Source organism: Camelus bactrianus, chromosome 16 (genome assembly GCF_048773025.1).
Source record: "Camelus bactrianus isolate YW-2024 breed Bactrian camel chromosome 16, ASM4877302v1, whole genome shotgun sequence".
NCBI classification, from domain to species: Eukaryota; Metazoa; Chordata; class Mammalia; order Artiodactyla; family Camelidae; genus Camelus; species Camelus bactrianus.
Genome location: NC_133554.1, coordinates 6,606,540 through 6,620,255, shown reverse-complemented (window position 1 = coordinate 6,620,255; position 13,716 = coordinate 6,606,540). Strand labels below are relative to the sequence as shown.

General features: G+C 49.3%; 1 protein-coding gene across 1 annotated transcript in view; it reads left to right on the top strand.

The window, feature by feature from the left end:
• The first annotated feature begins 8,293 nt into the window (after positions 1-8,293).
• The window catches only part of NTN1 (netrin 1), a 178,400-nt gene continuing 172,977 nt past the window's right edge, over positions 8,294-13,716 (top strand). Inside the window, exon 1 of the mRNA XM_074342212.1 lies at positions 8,294-8,448. The gene's annotated coding sequence lies outside the window, so the exon portion shown is untranslated. The remainder of the gene's footprint in view (positions 8,449-13,716) is intronic.

The window sequence follows — 13,716 nt, the reverse complement described above, 5'->3', positions numbered from 1 at the left end:
CTCACAAATATGTGGAAATTAATGCACTCCTAAACAATTGATGTGTCATAATAAAACCAAAAGGGAAATAAAAAATATCTTGAGACAAATGAAAGTGGAAAGACAACATACCAAAACAGACAGGTTGCAGCCAAAGCAGTGCTAAGAGCAAAGTTTATAGTGATAAATGCCTACGTTTAAAAAAATCTCAAATACACAGAGTAATTCTACAAACTAAGCACCAAAGTTAGCAGAAGGAAGGAAACAACGAAAATCAGAGCAGAGGTAAATAAAATAAATGATAGGCAAACAGTAGAGAAGATCGACAAAACTCAGAGTTGGTTTTTTAAAAAAATGAACAAGATTGCTTAGCTAGACTTACCAAGGGAAAAAGAGCGAGGACTCAAACAAAATAATAAATGAAAGATGAGACATTACAATTGATACTACAGAAATACAAAGACTATAAGCGACTACTAGGAACAATTATGCACCAACATATTGGACACCCTATAATTCATGAATAAATTTCTAGAGACATACAACCTTCCAAGTCTGAATCATGAAGAAGCAGAAAATCTGAACAGACCAATAATGAGTAAGGAGATTGATGCAGTAATTGAAAACCTCCCAACAAATAAAAGCCTAGGGTCAGATGGCTTTGTGGGTGAATTCTACCAAATATTTAAGGAAGAATTAATGCTGGTTCTCCTCACACTCTTTCAAAAAACTGAAGAAGAGAGAGTACTCCCAAACTCGTCTCATGAGGTCAGCATTGCCTTAATACCAAAGCCAGATGGGGATACGTCAAGAAGGGAAAGTAGCCTGGTATCCCTGATGAACACAGGTACAAGCACCCTTAACAGAACACCAGCAAACCAAATTCAACTGCACAGAAATACAAAGATTACACACCATGATCAAATGGGATTCATCCCTGGGATGCAAGGATGGTTTAACACATGCAAACCAATCGATGTGGTGGACCACATTAACAGAATGAAAGACAGAAACCACATGATCATTTCAATTGGTGCAAAAAAAGCATCTGACAAAATTCAACATTGTTTCATGATGAAAACTCTAAACAAATTGGGTATCAAAGGAACACACCTCAACATAATAAAGCCCATATTTTTTTACTCATCAGTTAAAGATCAGAAGGTTTCTAAGATCAGGAATGAGACAAGGGTGTCCACTCTTAGCCCTCCTATTTAATATAATACTGGAAGTCCAGCCAGGGCATTTAGGCAATTAAAACAAAATAAAGGGCACTCAAATCAGAAAGGAAAAAGAGTAAAATTATCTCTGTTTGTTGATTGCATGATTGTGTATATAGAAAATCCCAGACTCCACTGGAAAACTGTTGGAACTAACAAATGAATTCAGTAAAGTTTCAGGATACAAAATCGAGTTGTGTTCCTATATGCTAACAATAAACTATCTGAAAAAGAAATAACTCAGTCCCATTTACAATAGCACCAAAAACAATAAGTTAGGAATAAATTTAACCAAGGAGGTGAAAGATCTATATACCAAAAACTTTAAGATAATGATGAAATAAATTGAGGAAGACACAAATAAATGGAAAGATATCCTATGTTCATGGATCAGAAGAGTTAATATGGTTTAAAAGTCCATAATACGCAAAGGCATCTATAGATTCAATGCAATCTCTATCAAAATTCCAATGGCATTTTCCACAGAAATAGAAAAAAACAATACTAAAATTCTTATGAACCCACAAAAAAACCCTGAATTGCTGAAGCAATCTTGAGAAAGAAGGAAGCTGGAGGCATCACACGTCCTGATCTCAAACTATATTACAAAGCTGTAGTAATCAAAACAGTATGGTACTGGCATAAGAAGAGACACATTGATGAATGGAACAGAATAGAAGCTCCAGAAATAACCCCCCACATATATGGTCAATTGATGAGAGCCAAGAATAAACAATAGGGAAAGGACAGTTTCTTCAATAAATAGTGCAGGAAAACTGGATGCAACACAAGCAAAAGAATGAAATTGGACTCCTATCTTACAGAACATACAAACATTAACTCTAAATGGATTAAGGACTTAAACATAAGACCTGAAACCATACAATTCCTAGAAGGAAACATAAGGGAAAAATCTCCTCGATATCAGTCTTGGATATTTGGAAAATTTTGGATGGATTTTTAGATATGACATGCAAATCATAAGCAATGAAAGCAAAAATCAACAAGTGGGACTACATCACACTTAAAAAGCACAGCAAAAGAAACAATCAAAAAAATAAAAGGCAATAAAATAGGCAAAAATATTTGCAAATCACCCATCTGAAAATGGGCTAATATCCAAAACAGACAAGGAACTATGCAACTCAATAGCAAAAACCAAACCATCAGATTTTTTTTAAATGGGTGGAAGACTTGAATAGACATTTCTCCAAAGAAGACACATACATGACCAACAGGTATATGAAAAGATGGTTAACATTCCTAATTCTCAGGCAAATGCAAATGAAAACCACAGTGAGATGTCCCCTTGTACCTGTCAGAATGGCTGTTGTCAAAGAGACAAGAGGTAACTAGCGGGGAGGGTGTGGAGAAAAGGGAGCCTAGGCCACCTGATTGTGATAAGCATAGCATGCGTCACATCGTTACTCGGTGCACCTTAAACTCACACGATGCTGTATGTCAATTCTATCTCAATAAAGCTGGGGGGAAATTACTTTTTAAAAAAAAAAGGTTACAGTCTTCAGAGTCAGACCTGGGTCCAAATACTGGCTCTGTCACTTTGCAGCTGTGGGACTTTGGGACAATTACTTAACCTCTCTGTGCCTCAGTGTCCTCCTTTGTAAAATGTGACTGACAACAGTACCTTATTTGATAGCATTGTGGGCATGAGTACCAACACCTGTAAAACACATAGTGAGTGATCCAAAAGCGTGGACTACTATGATTGTCTGACCACTCCAAGCTGCCCTCTGACTTCAGCTCTTCCCCTGTGCTGTGCCCACCTCTAGGAAGGCTCCTCCTCACTCTCTTTACCTGGCTGACACTTCCCCATCCCTCAGATTTCAACATAAATGTCACCTCCTCAGTGATGCCCAGACCCCCCGCCCCCGTCCAACCCCAGCCTTTGTTATACTCCCTCGAGTGGCTCCTGTGTTCCTTGTAGTGCTCATCTTCTCTGCAGTCACATAGCTGTTTGTGTTACTGTTTACTGGATGACAGGCTCTGAGAACAGGGACTGTGTCTGCCGGGTTCCCACTGCACCCACAGTGCCTGGCGTACAGGAGGTGGTCAGTGACTCTCTGTGCTTAGGGCCCCAGGTGTGCGGATGTCTGAATGAGGAGCCATCTGGACTGTTGTCTGTAGAGCAGAAAGACATAGAGTCACAGGCTTCTGACCCTTTTGTTTGATGACAGGAAGCCTTCTGGACCCTTTGGCTGCCCTTTTTAGACTGGAGAGTCTGGGAGGGAATTCCTGAGGTGTCAAAACCTGTGTCGTAGATGAGCAGCTGGCCCTGAGACATCAATTGGCGGGAGTGATGGAATGTGTACAGAGAGATGCAGCTGCCCGGCTCGGGAGCGAGCCGGCCTTGCTTTGCTAAACCAGCTGAATTCCAGAAATACCAGCGGGGGGATCAGGTCACGTCATACCTGCCTCTCAAGACGAACAAGCTGACAGTTGGGGCGGGGAAGGGTAGAGGGGCTGGTGCCATAGCAGCTGAGAAAAAGGAAGGACCAGATGCAAGGACTGGAAAAAGCCCCATAGCAGGTGGAGGTGGACATAATTAACGGAGCCCGGGAGCAAGCCTGGACATGCCAATACGTCACAACCTTGGCCCCAGGGGCCCTGGTCTCGCTGGCCCCCTCCCTGAGGAAGCAGAGCAAGAATAACTTGACGCTGACATGCCCAGTAAATGTACAGCAGGAAGTCCTCATAAGCCCGGGGTTTGCTCAGAGGCCCTGGCCCCTGTGGCTAAAATCAGGATTATGTCTGTGCTGATTTTCTTCCCAGCTGGGTTTTAGGAAAAGCCTCAAACAGACCACTGGGTTGTGCCCAAGATTGGCAGGCAAGAGCAGCCTCCCTCTTCAGGCTTCCCCTTCCTGGACAAAGAGCTAACACTCAGAGGAAAAGACCCCATCCCACAGCCTCCCTCTCCCGGAACCCCCTCTGAGTCCCGGCTCTCGTCCCAGACAAGTGAGTTTGCGTGGACAGAGAAAAATGAATACCTTTTATGAGCTGAGCCCTAAGCAGACCGAGTGCCAGCTTTGCTAGTAGTGCCCAAAGCAATTTTGACCCTGGACCAGGGGTTCTCTGTGGAGATGCTATCGTTCAGTTGAAAATTTGTGGTGGCGTGGCTTTGGCTGTCACAGGGATGGGGGACACTACTACTATTCAGTAGTCGGAAGCCAGAGGTGCCAGACATCTGCAGTGTACCTAGGGGACAGTTGTGCACCACCCGACTTCCCGTACAACTTTCAGATGTCCCAGTGGACATTCATAAAAACGAAAAGCCATCTGTGCCCAGAGCCTACTTTTATTTTGTCTATGAACACAAAGGATTTGTTTTGTTTTGTCTTGATTCACAATTTTACCACACACTGATATTTCCAGGAAGGCAACTTGACCAAGAACTGTTGACCGCTTTGGAAAATCAACGCCACTCAAGGTATCTGAACCACGAGAGCAGAACACCCCTATCAGAGACCATTTGCTACTGTGGTCTTCTTGGTAATTCTACCCTTAGATGCAAGCATTCAACTGTTTCATTACGTGACACCTAATGTCGCTTTGCCCAGGCATTTGTGTACTGAAATAGTTATTTCACTATACATGACTTCCTTTTTATTTATTCTTTATATTACTATCAGGGCATTATATTGATACGGGGGAAATTATGTGTTTTGGAAAACTATGTTGTCTATAAATTTCATTTTGGGATAAGGGAGAGTGTCATCAAATATTTGTAATGAGGGGGAAAGGTATAGCTCAAGTGTAGAGCTCATGCTTAGCATGCACAGGGTCCTGGGTTCAATCCCCAGTACCTACATTCAAAACAAAACAAAACAAGTATTTGTAATGAAAAGGAGGAGGGTGCTGTGGAAAAACTAACCCCTGGGCCTCACTGCTTTCGTTGGACAGCAGTACATGAGCTGGTATGTACCTAATATTTTATTTTGTTTGTAAACGTGCACTGGTTTCTCGGGATTGGAGAGAATGTTTTTTTTTTCCAGTGAGTGGTGCTGATTAGAGAAATTTACCGCATTGTAGGTGATATTACTGTATATAGTTCACAGGTGGAACTGCAGCTGCAGCTCTGTTTGCATGTTCATCAGAGTCCGAGACTTAACTGCAAGGGACCCCGGGGCCACTTTCGTTGCCCGAAGTGGTGTGATGGCGCCACCTAGTGGGACAGGGGAGAATAGCGGTTCTGTGAGATAGGTCAAGCACCTTTCAATCTGCAGGTGGATAGCAATAACCGAGTAAATTCATTCACTGACATTTAGGGGGTGCCTACCACATGCTGTCATTTTACATACATTAACTCATTTCATCTTGACATAATCATTAAGAAATGGGCACTGTTATCCCCATTTGGCACCTGGGGAAACTGAGGCACAGAGAAGGCGAGTGACTTGTCTATGTTCAAGTAGCCAGGGAGAGGCAGGGCTGGGATTTGAGCCCTGGAGGGCTGGCTCTACAGGTGCTGCTCTTAATAACTGTGCTTTAGCCTTGCAAGTGGCAGCTTTCCTGGGAGACCCTATTCTGAGAGTCAGACTGCTGAGTCTGCGGGGAGACCTGCAGCCATTTGGAAGATTTCCAAAAGAGAAGAAAAAGAATAGAAAGTTCATACCTAAGTATGAGGACCTGGTAAGATCCAGAAAAGTCTTGCCTTTGTATGGGCTGTGGAAATCTCTGTGCATAAGTGTCCAGAAGGTGCTTGACCCTGAAATGGCTAATCCCCCAATTATACTGTGTGTTTCATGAGAGTAGAGACACAGTAAGTATGTTTTAATATAACGTCAATCTTGAGATACATTTCACATACCATACAATTCATCCATTTAAGTGTACAATATAATGCCTTTAGTATAGTCACAGAGTTGTGTAACCATCACCACGATCCATTTTTATCACCCCCAAAAGAAAGCCCACTCCCATTAGCATTCACCCACCTCTTATCCCCTACCCCCACCCCCAGCCAGCCCTAGGCAACCACAAATCTGTTTCCTGCCTCCGTGGATGTGCCTATTCCAGACGTTTCATAATGAATGGAACCATACAATATATGACCTTTGGTGGCTCGTTCCTTTCACTTAGCATACTGTCTTCAAGGTTCATCCCTGGTGTAGCCTGTATTAGTACCTCATTCCCTTTTATGACTGAATAATATTGTATTATAGGGATATGCCACATTGTATTTGGCCATTCATCAGTTGATGGACATTTGGATTGTTTCTGCTTTGGGGCTCTTATGAATGATGCTACTATGAATATTTGTGTACAGGTTTTTGTGTGGACATATGTTTTCATTTCCCTTGGGTATAGACCTAGGAGTGGAATTGCTGGGTCATACATTTAACCTCTTGAGGAACTGCCAGACTTTTCCAATCGCGGCACCTTTTTTCTCATCCCCACCAGGAATGCGTGAGGGTTCCAATTTCTCCACATCTTTGTCAACACTTGGCATTATCTGCCTTTTAAATTATTATTATTATAGCCATCCTAGTTGGTGTGAAGTGACATCTCACTGGTGGGGCCATTGCTTTTTAGATTCCCAGACCACTGGAGTGGGATGGGACCACAGCATTCAGGTAGCCCAATTTGTTCATTTTACAGGAGAAGCTGTGAAAGTGGAGAGAGAAGGGACTAACCCTAAGGCACAATTAGTAAAGGAGGCAGTAACTGAGTGTATATATTTTTTCTTTTAACCAGCTAAACTAAAGCCAGATGGCCCTGAAAAGATGAAAGGATCTGAATGATGCTATTCTCTAAAACCTAGAAGAAATTTCTGCACTGTAAAAAATCAGAAGATGATGAATCAACAACTAATAACTAATAGTCACAAATAGTCACTCCATGGACCTTCCAGATCATGGATCACAGATCAAAGTAAGCACTTTCCACTTGCTTCCCTGCTTTATGCTGACAACATCATAGCTTGCAGAGTTGTAAGTGTAAATAAAGGGCCATAGGTTCCTGGGGGAGGGTATAGCTCAGTGGTAGAGTGCATGCCTAGCATGCATGAGATCCTGGGTTCAATTCCCAAACACCTCTACTAAGTAAATAAATCTAATTACCTCCTTTCATTAAAAAAATTTTTTTAAGGTTATGGTCCAGTTAATGTCTGTTGAAGTTAATAGGGAGACACTCTTGGACATGCAGCCACTTAAAAAGTCCAGCATCCACATGCCCTTCCCCCAAGAGTTACTAAGTTGTGTGAGAAATGAATCAAAATAAGGAATTCAGGAATGAGAAAGACCTTGATACCAAAGAAATAGTAAACAACGAAGACAGAAAAACCGGGTTAATTATTAACGCAGTTTGCAATCTCAACACAAATGTCAAAAACTAATTTTTGAAAGAGAAGGCACCTGATGTAAAATTTTAATAATGGCCTGAAGCTAGAATTGTAGTTTATGCCTGCAGACATGTGCCCTGCGCGGCGGTGAGTTCGGCGGTGGCGGGTGCCCAGGGGCCGGTCTCGCTCCTGAACTCACTCTCCTGAGCTTAGAGGGGACACCCGGGATGGAGGGTTGCTCTCTGCGCGTGCCAGGCCAACTCCTGCTTCTTGTCCGCTGAAGGTGAAGTTCCTTCAACCTTCCCTCGGGTCCTCTTAAACTTTTGTTTCAAAAGTGTGAATATCACATTTTCCTAGTTTTAAGTGGCCACAGTTCTCTATTTTATAGCTTCAGTCATTTCAGCTGTGACCGGGGGAGGCGTGTCACTCGCCATCTTGGATGAAAGGACGAGAGGACCAGTTTAGAGCAGACTTAAGGAGCGTCTTGGGATGATGACAGTGGGGACGTAATCGCACGTCCTCGGACAAGAATTCTCAGTCCTCTCCTCTCCCTCCCTCCCTGCCCCCCTCCCCCCCCGCCAGCATCGGGCCAAAGATAGATTCCTCCATCCCCAGGCCAACCAAAGCTTAGAGTGGGTAGGATGGGTGCTTTTCTCTTGAGCATCCGTGTGTCCCAAATTATTCCCAGCCTGTCTTCCTGTGCTTCAGGCTCAACTCCGCTGGAGCGGGCGCGGCAGGGCGCCGAGTGGGAGCGAGTGGCTGGGTTGTGTCCGGGGCGGGCTGGGAAGCAGGGTGGCCGCGGGGGTGCGGAGCCGCAAGGGCCCGGCCGGCCTGACACCACCTGGCGGAGTCTCGGGGAAGAGTCTTAAAGGCGCGCGCGCCCCGCGCCCAGCGCACTCCACCGGGAGCCGCCGAGAGCTCGCCTCCCTCTCCCGCACGGCGCTCCGGGAGGTAAGTGCGGTCCGCCGAGCCGGAGTCGGGGCCCGGTGGCGCGGCCCCGGGCAGCCCCGCGCTCGGGAAGCTCGGGCTAGGGCCGCGATGGCTAGGCGGCGCCCAAGTTGTTTGAAGGCCTCGGAGGGCAGCTGGAGTGGTGAGCTCCTGGGCGGGGACCGCGGGGTGGCCGCGGGCCGGGGCCGTCTGAGGACGGGCGTCCCCTGCGGTGATGCCCGGGAGGCACCGGCGCGCGGCGCACGCTCCAGCCTCGGCCCCGCGCCCCGCGCACTTGGCGACCTCCGGCCGCGCCCCCGGCCAGCCCAGCCCGGGGGAGCCGCCACCTGGGCTCCGCGCCTTGCTCCCCGCCCGGGGCCCCGGCGGCCCGCTCGCCCCGCGGTCGCGCCCGGTCACGCCGGCAGGCCGCGCTCGGCGGCCGGCCAAGTCCGCCCCAGTCCCGCCGCGCCCGCGCCCGCGCCCCGGGCCACCCCGCCCGGCCTCTCGGCGCTGCGCCCCTCGCCTTCCCCAGCTCCAGTCGCTCGCTATTTTCACACCTCCCAGTGCCCCGGCCCCGGCGCCTGATTCAGTGCTTAGTAATTAATTTGGCGTTTCAGAATGGTCAGCGGGCTGGATAATGGGCGCATTCATCCCCCGGGCTAATCTGAACAGAGGTGGGAAGAAAGGCTTTCACAGACAGAAAATGCCATTCGCTGAGCGCTCAAAGGGGCTGTCACTCCCAGAATAAATCGCCGCCGCGCCTGCCGGCTCCTCTGGCCATTTCCATACAGCCCGGCCCGCGCCGCGGACCCACCGGCCTCGGCCTCGGCTCCCGGGAATCACTCACTCGACTGCCTTCGACGGGAAAGTCGGGCGAGAGCGAGACCCAGGCGGGGCCCGAGGGGAAACCAGGAGGCAAGGGGCTCGGGTTAAGGCCGCAGGGGACAAAGAGCTTGATTAGAAAATCAAATGCTAAACTAGAAGGAGGCGCAGCTAATTCAAGCCGCGGACGTTGGAGCTGGGCTGGGGGAGCATCCGTCCCAAAGCCTGAGGTTCGCATAAAAGGAGGATCCGCGGCCCAGAGCCGTCCACAGCTGCCCGAGGTCACACAGAAAGCTTCAGGATCTCCAAATTGTACCTGGAAGCCAGCGCACGAGCATAGATCGCAGAGACAGGGCCCGCTGGTGGAGTCCCGACCCTCACCAGACGTTTAATTTCGGATTCCCTGAGACATGAGCTCTTGGCCTGCGGGGCGGGAGGTGACACCATGCTCTCCGCGGCCTCCAGCTCACCACTCCTGCCTGGACCGTAGGGTATGCCCAGGGGCATGATCTGAATCGGTGACCGCTCTTTATGCTCTGGCCGCGGGTCTCCCCGAGTGTTGGGCACAAGTTGTCTACGGGCTCTGCGAGTGGGGCCTCTCTCCCTGGCGGCGCCCCCTGCCCTCCGCGAGGGAGGATCGTGAGCGGCAGCCGCAGTCCGAACCTCGAGGACCGCGCCGCGACAGCGCCCCCAGCCCGGCCGTAGAGACTCGGGGTGGGCAGGGCCGGCTTGGCTCTCTCCAGAGTTAAGCTCCGGACACTTGACTCTCCTGCCGTGAGGGCTCACCGCGCGTCCACCGCACGGGGCAGATTTGGCCCTGGGCCTTTGTGCCCACGGGGACCCTCCCATGGGGAAAAAGAAGGAGCTCTGGCCCTAACGCCCAGCCTCACCTTGGTTGAGAGGCTGGAACAAGGGAAGCTGGCTGGAAGGGGCCTTTCTGGAATGGCCAGATGGGTGTCCCAGGGTGTGGAGGGCATCTAATCCCATGCCACTCGCTGACTTCTGAGTGGAAGTTACTCCTCCCTCTGAGTCTCAGTTTCCTTGTCTGCAAGGCAAGGGTGAAATGAGATCACACTTGGCTCCAAGTGCGCAGCCCTGGGTAGAAGTATCCCAGGCACCGCTCACACCCCGACTAGCAGCAGCTCCCCGGCATCTCTCCAAGTCTTCATCAACACCTCTCCTCCCAGTTTAAGGACTCCTTGGATTTTTTTTCTCAGGCTGCTTCCACCAACTCTTGCTGCTTCTGGGCTCTCCTTGAAACCACACATTCAAGAGCAGGAAGGAGCCCTTCAGAGACTCTCAGGCCATTTTACAGATGGTGATACTGAGCCTGGAAGTGGCCTGCGGGTGTCATCCAACTAATTAGTTAGGGGACTTGAACTGGAGAGGGCTTCATGCAGAGAAGTCATTCTGTGACTCTGGGCAGCAGCTTCTGTCCCCACCTCCCCAGGCTTCCCCAGGCCTGAGGAGGGGCCCAGAAATCTGCATTTTAAACAAAAATCCTAAAGCATTTTGATGCTGGTCGGGTAGAAACTATATTCAGGGAAACCCAGCCCAAACTGGGCTCTTTCCCTAGCAGCCCCGTCCCTCCCAGGACCACCGGCCTTGATCAGCAGAACAGTTTTTACCATCTCCCACCCCCTCTGAAGGCCTGTAGTGGGTGGCGTGTGCTACTAGGAGATACCAGGGGTCTCCTGGGTGTAAAGCCTATGAGGGAGCAGATGTAGGGGAGCTGAGCGCCCTGCCAGATGAGGAATGGTCTCAGTGGGCCGCTGCTTGGACGTTGCACCCCCCACCCCCAAACCTAGGGGCCTCCTCTTACCAACACACTTTCACAGCTGGACCTAACTGTGCACTTCAGGCCCCACACAGACAGTACAAATGTGCCTGGAGGCCCCCCTTAGCCGGGCAAACCCTGCCCACGCCAGGGACAGAGCAGCCCGCCTGGGGATCGGTGCCAGCAATAACCCAGGTGCTAGCCGTGGCCCGCAACACCCAACACCTGCCTCTTCCCCACCCTGGGGCTCAGAGGAGAGAAGGTGTGAGGGGTGCAGGGGGGGCAGGCCTGAGAGGCTGGAAGAAAGTTAGTGGGGGGAGGAGAAGCTGTTAGGAACAGAGGGGGACCAGGGGAGGGGACGAATCCCTATTTATGTGAGCTGTTTGTAGCTGTGGATTGTAAAACTGGGCAGGACTCTCTGGAGTAATTCATAGTGTTTGGACAAGACAAACATTGCTCTGCTTTAAACAAACCTCGAGAAAGGTCAGGCTGGTTCATCCCTTTGCTGCAAATCGCTGAGACTATCCAGATGATGAGAAAATCAGATCTTAGCTGAGGGGGCCCAGGCAGGAGGAGGCAGCTGCCTCCCGAGCCCTTTGGATCCAAGGTGAGGGCACCCAGCCCCGGGGAGGGTCCTTGGCTCCCACTCCGGAGACCGGAGACGTGGGTTGTGTGTGTGTGTCACAGGTGATGAGACATCATTCATGCCAAGGATCCTCTGCTTTCTTGAGCCAACCTGACCTGCAGTGAATCTTCTTCGTGTGGGCGAAGTTAATGGGAATCAAAGGCCCACGGATGCAGAATTCGATCCACTAACCTCAAGCCCAGATGTGCTCCTGGACACCAAGAAATCCCTGCTCCTCACATAGGGTCTGGGGCCCTCGGTGTTCATTTGGCAAATGTTTTTGAGTGCCTTCTACGCGCCAGGCCCATGCTAGGTGTTGGGCGTATGGTTGTGAACAAGAAAGATGTTGCGCCCCGACCCTCCCCCTCCCTGTCTTCCCCCAGAAGAGAAGCCTCTCCACCGCCACCATCACCTCAACAAGCTCCTGGCTGAGACCCAGCCTGTCAGGTCCCAGGCCAGGCCTGGCAGCAAGGACCGGCTTCCGTAAGTGTGAACTGCCATCAGGATTGTGATTACGACTGTGGTTGTGACTACGGTTGTGATTGTGATGACGGCTCCGACGGTGATGATGGGGGTGATTATGCCTGTGGTTGCCATTAGAAGACTCCACTACTGAGGGATCTACCTGACCCTGAGGTGGATGCTCCGTATTGATACTGACTTTCCATGCTTGTTGACTCACCATTAATATTAATTGGTGAGATGCTTCTTAACATCGAAGCCCAGTCTTTCTCTGGTGCTCATTGTCACTGTCCTGTACCTGGTCTCCTGGTGCCTGGGGTAGTTTGTCATCCTCTCAAGAGAATAATGGTAACCATGGTGATGGTAGTGGCACTGGGGTAGCTGGTTCCACACGACTTTAGTAAAATTATATTTGTTCAAACCTTTGGACACTTCAGGGTTTTCGTATAGGCTATATATTTTTTTTTACTCTGTACTACAGATCTCCATGGGAGAGATGGAAGGAAAGAAGGATGGAAATAAAGAAGGAAGGAAAGGGGGGGAGTGTCTAGCTCAAGTGTTAGAGCTCATGCTTAGCATACACACGGTCCTGGGTTCAAGCTCAGTACCTCCTCCAAAAAACAAACAAACAAACAAACAAACCTAATACCCCCCCCCCAAGACGGAGGGAAGGAAGGGAGGAAGAAGAGCAGCAAAGGGACAGATAATCTTACTATCCCCTTTTTTTCAGAAGAGGAAATTGATGTTCAGAGAAGTGAAATGACTTGCCCCACTGTCTGAGTTCGGGCTGTTAGAACAGGCGACCATAGTCTAGCGGCCTGAGCAACAGGTGTTTATTTCTCACAGTTCTGGAGGCTGGGAAGTCCAAGGTTAAGGGGCCAGCCCATTCCGTTCCTGCTGGGAGCTCTTTAACTGGTTTGCAGACAGCTGCCTTCTTGCTGTGTCCTCATGCGGTGGAGAGAGCGATCATGTCTCTCACGTCTCTTCCTTTTTAAAAAAAAATTTTTAGATTAAATTTAATTGTTAAAATTTAGATGTAATTGGCATGCGACATTGCATTAATTTCATGTCTCTCTTGTAAGGACCCTAATCCTATCATGAGGGCTCTACCTTCACGACCCAATCATCTCCCAAAGGCCCCTCCTCCAAATACTATCACACTGGGGATGAGGGCTTCAAATAAATTTGGGGGAGGGGCACAGTCATTCAGTCCCTAGCACCCACGGCCACAGAAGTGTGAAGGTCTGGAAGGGCACATGCCTGGAGCACAGTCTGAGCCTGCACTGCTCCGCTGCTCACCTAAGCAGCTCCCGGCCAACAGGGCGAGGAACCTGGGGCCCCTGGGAGACCCCATAAGCCAGGCTCAGCCAGAGGCGAGGAGGAAGCTCCCTAGGCTGGGTCATGTCCGTCCAGCCGTGTGTCTAGTTTCTGGCATCATTCTGGGGGCTGGCCCGGTGGCGCTCCCTGCCTGATGGTAGCATCAGTGAGTCCCCACCTCCCCCCCCAATTCCTACTTTCCTTTAATACTTTATTATAGTCGAATAATCCATGCATTTATACAATCGGTTTGGAATCAATGGTCCATGTCTCTTCCTCTGTACCACCT